This window comes from Ochotona curzoniae, unplaced genomic scaffold, assembly GCF_017591425.1.
Source record: "Ochotona curzoniae isolate NIBS_2020 unplaced genomic scaffold, NIBS_Ocur_1.0 contig_1014, whole genome shotgun sequence".
Classification (NCBI taxonomy): Eukaryota; Metazoa; Chordata; class Mammalia; order Lagomorpha; family Ochotonidae; genus Ochotona; species Ochotona curzoniae.
The window spans coordinates 29,428,758-29,439,606 of NW_024464920.1; positions in this window are offsets into that span (position 1 = coordinate 29,428,758).

Here is a 10,849-nt window from a genome sequence, read left to right on the forward strand (position 1 = left end):
ACAGGCATTCAGTAAATATTTGATGAGTGGATGTATGAATGATGCAGAATGAAGAATGGAAAATGTGTAGGGTACAAGTCCTGGTTCACGATCAGAGCTTGCAGACCAAGGGCTTCAGGGAGATTTGTTCATTTCCTCGCTTTATGATTCTCCATTTTTCTAGCTGCCACACCTTCCCTGCATGAGTAGTCCATTTGCAGTGACTGTCATTTCTTCTCTGCTCTTTTCTATCTTTTTGTAACACGCATGTAAGATAAACAGGTTTCTGGGTGAAGCTGTTCAATGGAAAGGGATCAACCTTTTCTAGAATGACAAAACCAGGGCATCATTGTCCTGAGTGTGTGTGTGTGTGTGTGTGTGTGTGTGTGTGTGTGTGTATAATTTATTGATTACATTGCATTATGTGACACAGTGTTATGGGCACTGGGATTCCCCCCACCCTCCCCAAACCCTTTTGCCATGTTGGATTCCTCCACCTTGTTGCATTACCACAGTACAAATTCAGTTGAGATTCTTTCATTGCAAGCATTTACCAAGCATAAAGTCCAGCATCTTATTGTCCAGATAAATTCAATGGTTTCTTGGGGAGACCATTTCTGGTCTGAAGGTAGAGCCGGCAGAGTATTATCCTGATCAATTAAAAGCCCCGACATTACATCAGTAACAATTTATAACTTTATGGAATTAATTGACATGGTATTGAGTAACCAATACGTTAAAAAAAAAAGAATGCAAGTTCTGAACCACATCCTGTGACTTCTTCATTGACATTTCAATTATTAGTTATATACAACCGGGTTCTATACACCTTAAAATGGCTATAGATTACTTCTGAATGTATATATTTTTAAAAAGTTCTATCCTATGGCTCACAACTGGGAAAAAAAAGCTGAATACTCCTAATCCAAAAATATGAAATCTAGCATACTCCAAAATCTGACACTTGGTCAGCACAAATGGAAAATTTGTGATATATTATCACAATGGAAAATTCCACACCTGATGATTTGCAATAGGTCACAGTCAAAGCACAGTGTACTATCAGTGTTGCATGAAATTACCTTCAGATTAGGAAGATGCACTTGAAATGTAAACAAATTTTATATTTAGACTGTAGTCTTATCCCCAAGACATCTCATGAATATGCAAATATTTTAAAATCATAACAATTCTGAATCCCAAATACATCTGGATCCCAGACTTTTGGATAAAGTATATTTAGCCTGTATTGGCTTTAAGCTTTCCTTTCTTTGTTCCCCTTTTTCCTTCCTCCTTCCTTCTTTTCTTTCCTTTTCTCTCTCTCTCTCTTTTTTCTTTCTTTCTCCATAATTGGTTTCAAGTAGATTCACCGGCTTCTTATATATAGCCTGCTGTATTCTTATTAGCATTTATGGCCCTAAGCTATAATACCAATATCCGAGCTTATTAAATGCTGCATTTTAGCGAATTAAAGATGTCATATGCTGAAGTTGCACCACTATTCTATCTATCACTAAGAAAGAAGCAACAAATGCTGCTGATTAGACTGTGATGCAATACATTTATAAAATTTAGTAAGCAGTTGTTACATTTCAAGTAAATGTACCATTTTGGCCACGCATTGAAAAGGAAATACTTGCTTCTTGAAGATCAAATTGCACTTTGCTTCAGTCTGTGTCTTTCTGTGTACGCATGGATTTTTGGTTCAATGCTGACACACAGAGCTGTCTTGTGTGGACATTTTAACAACAATTTACTTGCACAGCTATAGTCACAATCATATCCACTGTCAGCTGGAAGTGATTCCAACATTAGTGATTGGAGGCAAATTTCCAGACTGCGCTGGATGGAGCAACTGCACATGGACGCCAGCGCAGTGATGTGGAAACGCTCTGAGGATTGCAAGACCAACTGTGATTTCCAAAGTACTAAAATGTGAAGGAACACGCATTTTAGAGTCCTCTACATGGATCAGTAATTTTTGGAATCCCGTTTGTTCTTTCTCCCACAGAAGGAAGGCGGATAAAATTGTGTCACTGAAGACTTGGGGGGGCTGTGATTGTTGGCTTGAATTGATGAAATGTGTTTTGCTCACTTGGTGTGCTGGGCCAGCAGAGGGGGCTGTTCACGTTCTCACGAGTGAGAATAGACAAATTTTAAAGGCAACGACTGCCATGCTGGGTCTAAGAGCCGCAGCTGTCAGATTTGGGAGGCAGACCAGCGATATGAATATTCTGTTAATTTCATGGGAGTGGCTTTCCTAAAACATTCACTTTTGGGGGGACAGTCTGCCTCTGGATGCGTGTGAGATTAGTTGAATGTTTTGGGACCAAATGAAATGGGGGCATATTGTCAGATTATTGCTTATTCTTCACTTTTCTCATTTAAAAAAAAAGATTTATTTATTTTTATTGTAAATCCAGATATACAGAGAGGAGGAGAGACAGAGAGGAAGATCTTCTGTCTGATGATTCACTCCCCAAGTGTCTGCAACGGCTGGAGCTGAGTCAATCAGAAGCCGGGAACCAGGAGCTTCTCCAGGTCTCCCACGTGGGTGCGGGGTCCCAAGGCTTTGGGCCGTCCTCAACTGCTTTCCCAGGCCACAAGCAGGGAGCTGGATGGGAAGCAGGGCTGCTAGGATTAGAACCGGCACCCATATGGGATCCCAGGTGTGTAAGGCGAGAATTTAACCACTATGCTATCGTGCTGGCCTCACTTTTCTCATTTTCTCCAACGATTTCACATTGTTTCCAAAGGCATAAGTTGAACCAGAAAATTATCCAGAGTGTAACACATGCATTTGTCATTTATTATTTCTTTAAAATGGGGCAACCACCATTCCTTCTAGAGTCTGGATGTGAGGTGACAGATATTCTATTGGCATTGATGTATGTTCCCTTATGATGGTCTCTTAAGTACATCTAATTATCACCACATTTTAATGATGACCAAAAAGGAAGTTCATAGAGATTTTGTGACTTTCCAGATATTCAGACTTCAGGACCAAATCTGCATGCTTCTATGTGCAGAAGTTGTGCAAGTGATAAACATCCATGAGCAGAGGCAGCTTTCAGACGGACGCCTCCTGGCTATTATGCATTTATGTCCATGGGTCTTTTGTTTCTTGGGATGCTTTTGCAACTCCTCTTGGAGATGTCTTCAGGACCTGTGTTCGGAGAGTCTTTTGTGGTGGTTCATCCTGTGAGATTGGATGTGGGCTTCTTCTTAAGGAAACCGGGGGGCAGGTGTACAAGTGAGGATGGAATGACCATGGGCAGCAGGGTGGTGCAGCATCAGTACATCACGTCTGTAAGTGCTGGGGCGTATGTATTTGCTTTGTGATATTATGGCTTTGGGGGATGCCTACCTCTTAGGAAGGAACCTCAACATGTTTGTTAAGAAGTGGAATTTAGTGATAGACTTATTTTGGTGCAAGAAAACTTGAAATCCGTGCTTAGTTTTTTTTCCTATCTTTTTGGTAATATGCATTTGAGTGAACTTTTGAGGACCACTGTGTGTTGGGGTCTGTATTCTCAATGAACCGTTCAGGTCTGAATTGTAACAGGCGGGAGCTGTTGCAGGCATCTGGGGAGTGAACCAGCAGGTAGTCTCTGTTTCTCTGCCTTTCAAACAAGCAAGTAAGGAAAATATCAGCATACAGTCCCGGAGGTCATGCTCTTATTGGCACTGCAGGACTTTAAAAAAAATGATGAAATCTGCTGTACTATGCAACTTTAGTTTTGAATTTTGGGGGAAACAGAGCCCTGATATTATCAGTGACTTAAGCCTTTTCATCATGTCACAGATGGTGTGTTCAACATTTTTGATTAGGAAGCAAGCGAAAAAAAAAAAAAAAGAAAAAAAGAAAAGAAAAGAAAACCAGGCCAAGAGGTCTTTTGCGATGTATACTGTAAGTTACTCTTGGCATTTCACTACAGAGGCAGTTTTGAGGACTGATCTAAATAGGTTATCCTCCATTCTCAGCAGCCTGCTGTCCATTGGGCTGCTGCAAGTGACACAAGGCAGTGCAGTGGAAGCAGATGCGGTGAACTGCATTGTGGGGTCTGGGCTGCTGCAGGTCACCCTGCCTCTTGCCATCTCCTCACACAGGCCATCTTCTGTCACCGGAAGTTGTCACCCTTGGGAATCTCTGTCCCAAGTTGTGGGCATCCTGGATGTCAAGGCAGCACAGCTCAAAGCCACAGTGCCAGTAAGTACCAAGCTCTAGTTGAAGAAGGGTTCCACGGATATTTCCAACCCTGGACACAATTTACTTCTCTTTGTTTTGTTACAGGAAGACCGCATTAAAAATACACGATTGCTAAAAAAGAAAACCAAAAAGCAGTTCATGGTAAGCAAGAGAGTCTTTTTCTCTTTGTGTTTCTAGTTGAGGCTTTATTTTTTTCTTCTTCTTCTGTGTTTTAGCTTTTTCCAGCTAATCATTAAGTAATAATCAGTGACACTAAAAATACTAGAATGTTCATGGTTTTATCTTTTGCAATGTGTGGTATCTTATTGGTGGACAGATTGCACATTCCGAGAACAGCTTCTGTCCTTCTCATGGAAGATGTTTTTGGTCAACTCCAACTACAAGTTTTCAAGGACATCGACTTTGTGGAAGACTTTCATAGCTTTAGGCAGAAATTGAGCCGTTGTGTAAGGATGCATGGCAAACACAGTGAGTATGATCTTGGAAATCTGTCCAGGATACAGCCCAGGAAGCTTTCTCCACCCCAGTCGGAGCAGGGGAACCATTGTGATAACTGGCTGGGCATCTGTGGGAAGTCTGCCACTGGTAAGCCGCGTCAAAGAACTACATGCAACTCACAATGCCGCTGTTCATGATTCCTTAAATAATAATATGTATGACATATGGGGAAGAGCTAAAATGGTAGGAAATGGATCTAAAATAAGTATCTATTTTTAAGTCATTCTCTTGCTATGTGATTTCTAAGTAATTCATTCATTCATTTACCAATTTTGAGCCAGGCACTATGCCATGCTTTCTTTATTCTTCCCTGACTTACTCTTTTTTTGTTCTCTTTTCTGATAATTTTAGATTGTATTTTCTTTATTTAGCCATCCGCTTTTAAAAGTATTTGTATCTTATAAGAGGCATAATGACAATAAAAAAATATAGGACACATTTTTGATACCTAAACTATTCCCCATTGTACAAAACGATGGGGAACAAATTAAGAAAAGAAGAGTGGTTACATTCTACAAAAAATGTCCGTGGTGATAACCTTTGGTGCAGAGTCAGTGCAGTGTTAGTTGGGGTGGTGCAGCAGAGGGGGTTGAGTCTCTTCTGTAATTTTTGTTGAGGTTTCAACAGTGCTTTTTATAATCTTCTGCTATTGTATGTTGCAAATGTGAAAAGATGGAAGTGACCCCGATTGTATTCTTGGTTATTGAGCCAGGTGGTTTATTCCTAAGGAATTAGGAAAATTTTTTTCCCCCTGTTTTCTGGGACTCAGTGTTAAGGCATTTTAGCAGCAATAGGTGATTAGTTAGGAAAAACTTCAGCAAATTTCTATTTCTTACTTGTTTGTGTCATGTCTTATTTAAGACTTCCATTGCAGAATTATTCACAAGCTCTAGTGTCCCCTTGATCTTAGCCAAAAGGCCGAGAAGCGATAAGCTCTAGTATTCCATTAAAATAAAAACCAATAAATGTGGCACTCTGGTACCGCTTTATACGGAGTGTCCTGGGCCAATTCCCTTGCTTGAAAGAATGGAAAGATCATCCTTTATCTTGAGTTCATTCTATGTTTCATCTATAAAGTCATCTTATAAAGACAGTGAGTAGTAGCAAGTAGTGTCTAAATGTAAGGGAAATTACTGTAGTTTTTAAGAGATAGTTTTCTTAAAAAAATTGTTTATTTGAAAGGCAGAGTTAGAGAGAGAGGGTAACACACACACACACACACACACACACACGCACGTCTTCCATCCACTGGTCCACTTCCCACAATGTTACAACAACCAAGCCTGGGTTAGCTCAAAGCCAGGATGCTTTGGTGGTTTAATCCTCGGCTCTGGCCCCTGAAGTTCACTTCCTTACAATGTAGACTTGGGGAGGCAGTGGCGATGCTACCTGCTGTTCACGTGGGAGACCTAACTGGGGTTCTTGGTTCCCAGTTTTGGAGTGGTTCAGCTCTGGTTGTTGCAGGCATCCTTGAAGCAAAGCAGTGGATGGAAGTGAATTCATACTCCCTGTCTCTCAAATAACTAACCAACAAATAAATATATGCTAATAAAAAAATAAGACTGATGATAAGGAGAAAGAAGGACTTGGCATTTAGGAAAATACTAAGATGAATGGTCCTCCCTGTGGGATGGAATGGCTTCTCCCAGGACAGAAGACAGACTTTTCCATTTCAGTAAGGGAAAGACAGGGGCCTTGGCAGTAGCTGAATTTAAAGAAGCATCTTGTTTTTCTTTTGGCTGAAGTCCTTATTTCCTCTGTGTGTGTCTTCCACTGCATTAGCCATTTGAATTGACTTGATGCTATTCCAAATAAAGTTGCTAATGATGGTGGAACTCTACAAAAAGGTCTTGCCTGGCACGGTGCGTGCATCCAGACAAGTGGAATTCCAAAGTGCATGTCTTTGGTTTCATTGGTTCAAACAGCTGTAGAATACCCAATGATAGTGATATCCCAAACCAGTTAAGACTCTGGATAAAAAAAAAAAAACAACCCTTATATCTGATTTGTTTTTGGAGTGCTTTCACACAAAGGGAAACAGTCTGTCTGTCTGCTTGCTTTTTTGAGACTTGGCTCCCCATAGTCGGGCGCTTACCTCTCTTGGCTTAGTTGTGCTGCTTACCAAAGTCGACTAGCTCCTCCTTGTGGCTGAATACTGATACATCATCCTTACGGCCGCTCCCAGGGCTGCCTTGTTTGCCTGTCTGACCTTCTCGCACTGGTCCATCTTGTTACCAGTTCGTCGTTTTTTAAACCAAGCACTCCGGTGATGCAAAACAAGAGGATTAGCCTGAAATTTAGAAACTGTCTTCAGACATAAGGGAAATAGTGCCTGGGCCAATCATTGTCTTATACGTTTGGCAACAGATGCTGGTCTTTGTTTTTTATAAATATACTGAGGTCCTGCTCCACGAGGAATTCTGATCTAACAATCACGGCAGGGCTTAGCAGGGAGAAGTTGCACAATGCGGGTGAACCTGCAAGTCACTATGTCAGGTATAATAAGCCAGGCTGAGAAAGACGGATGCCCCATGATCTTGCTTATATAGAGAATCTGACAAAGCTGACCTGCAGGGGCCTGAGAGTGGAATGGTGGTTATCAGAGAGTCAGAAGAGTAGACAGAGGGAAGATGGGAAAGTTGGCTGAAGGGCATTGTATTAGAGTTTGAGAGGAGCAAGAAATTCTGATATCCTGTTGCACATTCAAAGGACTGCAGATAATAAAAACAGTTTGCTTATTTTTCCTTTATTTTTAAAAATTTATCTTTTTAAAATTGTTAAGTCGGATATAGAGAGAGGAAGAGAGACAGGGAGGAAGATTTTCTATCTGATGATTTACTCCCCAAGTGGCCGCAATGGCTGGAGTTGAGCTGATCTGAAGCCAGGAGCCTGGAGCTTCTTTTGGGTCTCCCATGTGCATGCAAGGTCCCAAGGCTTTGGGCTGTCCTCTACTGCTTTCCCAGACCACATGCAGGGAGCTCAATGGGAAGTGGGGCTGCCAGGACAGGAACCGATGCCCATATGGGATCCTGGCATGTGCAAGGTGAGGACTTTAGTTGCTAGGCTACTGTGCCGGGCCCTGTTTGTTTATTTTTCTGAAACAACAAATAAAGAAAGTAGAGGTGGGTATTTGATGGGGCACCACCTAGGTGCTTGGCGGTCTATGTCCTGCCTCTTTTGCTTCTGCTGCAGGTCCATGCAAACGCACACCCTGGGAGGTAGTAGATGATAGGCCAGGTCCTGGGGATTCTGGCGCTGGAGAGGGGAGTTGTATGATGTTCCTGGCTCTAGGATTCAGACTGCTGTAGCTTTAGCTGTTGTGGGAATTGGAGAGAGAACTTGCAGATGGAAGGTCTCTGTCAGTCTCTTTGTCTTTCTGGTTTTCAAAAAGAAGAACAAAAAAGAGGAGAAAATTGCAAGAAATAATTTCAAATTATTTTACTATAAAATATTATATATTTAAGAGGACATATATGTTTACCCCGATAGCATATTTTACGTGTCCATGTACTGGAATATCACAGGGAACCCTACATATGTGCATAACTGTTATGTGAATTAAAAATTTAAAAGCAGACAGTGTGAATTTAAACTGTGCATTCTTAATTAAAATGGATAATTCATAAAGTTAGTGCAAAATGTGTAGAAGCAAATTGTTGTCCCTGTAGGAAAACGAAGTACAATATAGTCCTTTGCTGAAGGAATTTTGCTGCAGTTTTTGTAGAAAGCAGTATGAAGGTTTCTCAAAAAGGTGGAAATAGACTTGCCACTTGATCTATCAATCCCACTGGTGGGCATGTAGGTAAGAAATAAGAACACATCTAACACATCGTATCAAGGTGATCCTTGCTATGTGAATTTCTGAAGTAGGTTACTACTCAGAATATATTAGCAACTTAAAAATGCACATAGACAAGGGTCAGTGTCGTGGCATTGTAGGTTAATCCTCCACCTGTGGTTCCAGCACCCAATATGGGCAGTAGTTTGAGTCCCAGCTGTTTCACTCTGATCCAACTCCCTGAAAGCAGCAGAAGATAACACAAGTCCTTGGACCTCTCCCCCACATCAGAGACCTGGAAGAAGCTCTGGACTCTGGTTTTAGATTGGTCCATCGGCCTTTGCAACCATTTGGGAGGGATGGAGATCCTCTCTCTCTTTCTCTCTCTCTCAGCTCACTGTAAATGTGCTTTTAAAATAAAAATAATAAATCTTTAAAAACGAATGTACATGGACATAAAAAATTTTTTGCACCAAAATAAATAAAAAAGCCCTTGTCTGAAGTTTTTGCTCTGTGTGTGTGTGTGTGTGTGTGTGTGTGTGTTTGTACGGTATTGGTGGTAGAACTCTGAGGGCAGGAAGAGGAGGACAAGGTAACTTCATAAATAGTCCTTGTGGGAGAAAGATGGTTAAAAACGTGCCTCAACAGCAGGACTAGCTGAGCACTAAAAATTCAGACCAGAAGTGATCAAGTCAGGAGAAAAGGGCAGGTGTGCAGATGGAAGGACTCCGGAACACCCTGGGTGTGCAGGTGCTCTGAGGGCATTTTTAGAAGTTCATGGAAGAATGGAATGAAAAAAGCAAGTTTATTTTGGTGAAAAAACTTTTTGAAATCCAGTTGATCTTTCACCCATAAGTATCTTTGTGCCTGTTTTTTGACATTGTATGCTATTGTGAATTTTCAAGGCTTGAATGTAAATGGCATTATACAAGACTCTCGTCTCGGCTTTTGGTCTGTTTCTTCCACCCAGCCCTTTATTCCATAATCATTTTGAGATTCATTCCTGTTACTGAATGTGCTAATAGCTCATTCCTTTTTAATTGTCAAGTACCAGTCTGTTGTGGTGAAATTTCAGTATTGATGACCTTTTGAGGAACATTTTCCTCTCTCCACCACTTTATAAAAGAATATTATAGTTAATGTTTCAATGAATATTCATGTAGAAGTCTTTTGTTCTATTTTGACAGAGATTTTTATTTATTTTGAGTAAATACCTAGAAAGGGAATGGCTGCATCACAGGTTAGGTGTGTGTTGAATGCTGCTAGAGGCTGCTCAGTTGTTTGCGAAAGTGGTTGTATAGTTTTTCACTTCTAACAGTAGTTGTACGAATGTTCACAGTACTTGGTATTCTTGCTATCACCTGGGCTGCCTGGCATTTAAAATGTTAGTATGTCTAGTTCGGTTATGCACATGCTGTTCGTTGCAATGGTTGGATCAGTTTTGTTTCCAGCCCTATCTTCCACGCGAACTGATGGGTGTTGCAGTCCAGCGCGATTCTACCCACTTCATACTTGGCCCTCACGCAAGCCAGTGGGAGCTGCAGCCTAGTTGGGGTGACTCCCCATAACCCCCACCAGTTCTGCCCCCTACCCTGGTTCCCATGCTTGCCAGCATGTACCGCAGGCTTGTTCAGTCTGTCCCACATCCCATTTAGCTCTGGTACATGTCAATGGGCATTGAAGCCTAGTTCAACACAACCAAACTACTAACCAGCCCACACACTACTGGCAAGTGCTTTTCTGTCTAGCCACCCCTGCCCCTGTCCTGGTTTTCATGCTCTCCAGTGGGAGTGGTAACCCAAGAGGGAGGTGCCCACTATCTCCCTACTAGGCCACTTCCAGTCTTGTGGGAAGATTTTAAAGTATGAATTCTGCTTCTTAGAAACACAAAGATATTGGGTTATCTGTTTCCTCTTGAGTAATCTTTGGTGGTTTGGATCCTTTAATTATTTAATTCATTTAATGTGATTTGTTAAATTTACAGTCACAAATGTGTACATGATGTTTCCTTAATATCCTTAAAATATCTGTATAGTGTATAATGATAGTGCTTCTTTCATTCCTGATACTGGTATATTTTTTCTTTAGAATTTAAAAAATATTTAAATTGATGCGTGGTTGTCCATTTTTCAATGTGTGTTTCTGATGCATCATAATCAGATTGTGATAGCTGATATATCACTCAAAACACTTATAGTTTCTTTGTGTTGCAAATATCCAAAGTTCTCTTAATATTGGTAATTTTTGTTTTTTATTTTTTCCCTCAATTGATCTGGTTAGAAATTCATTAATTTTATTGATACATCTTAAAGAACAAATTTTAGATTAAAAAAAAGATTTATTTATTTTTACTAGAAAGGCAGATATACAGAGAGGAGAGGCAG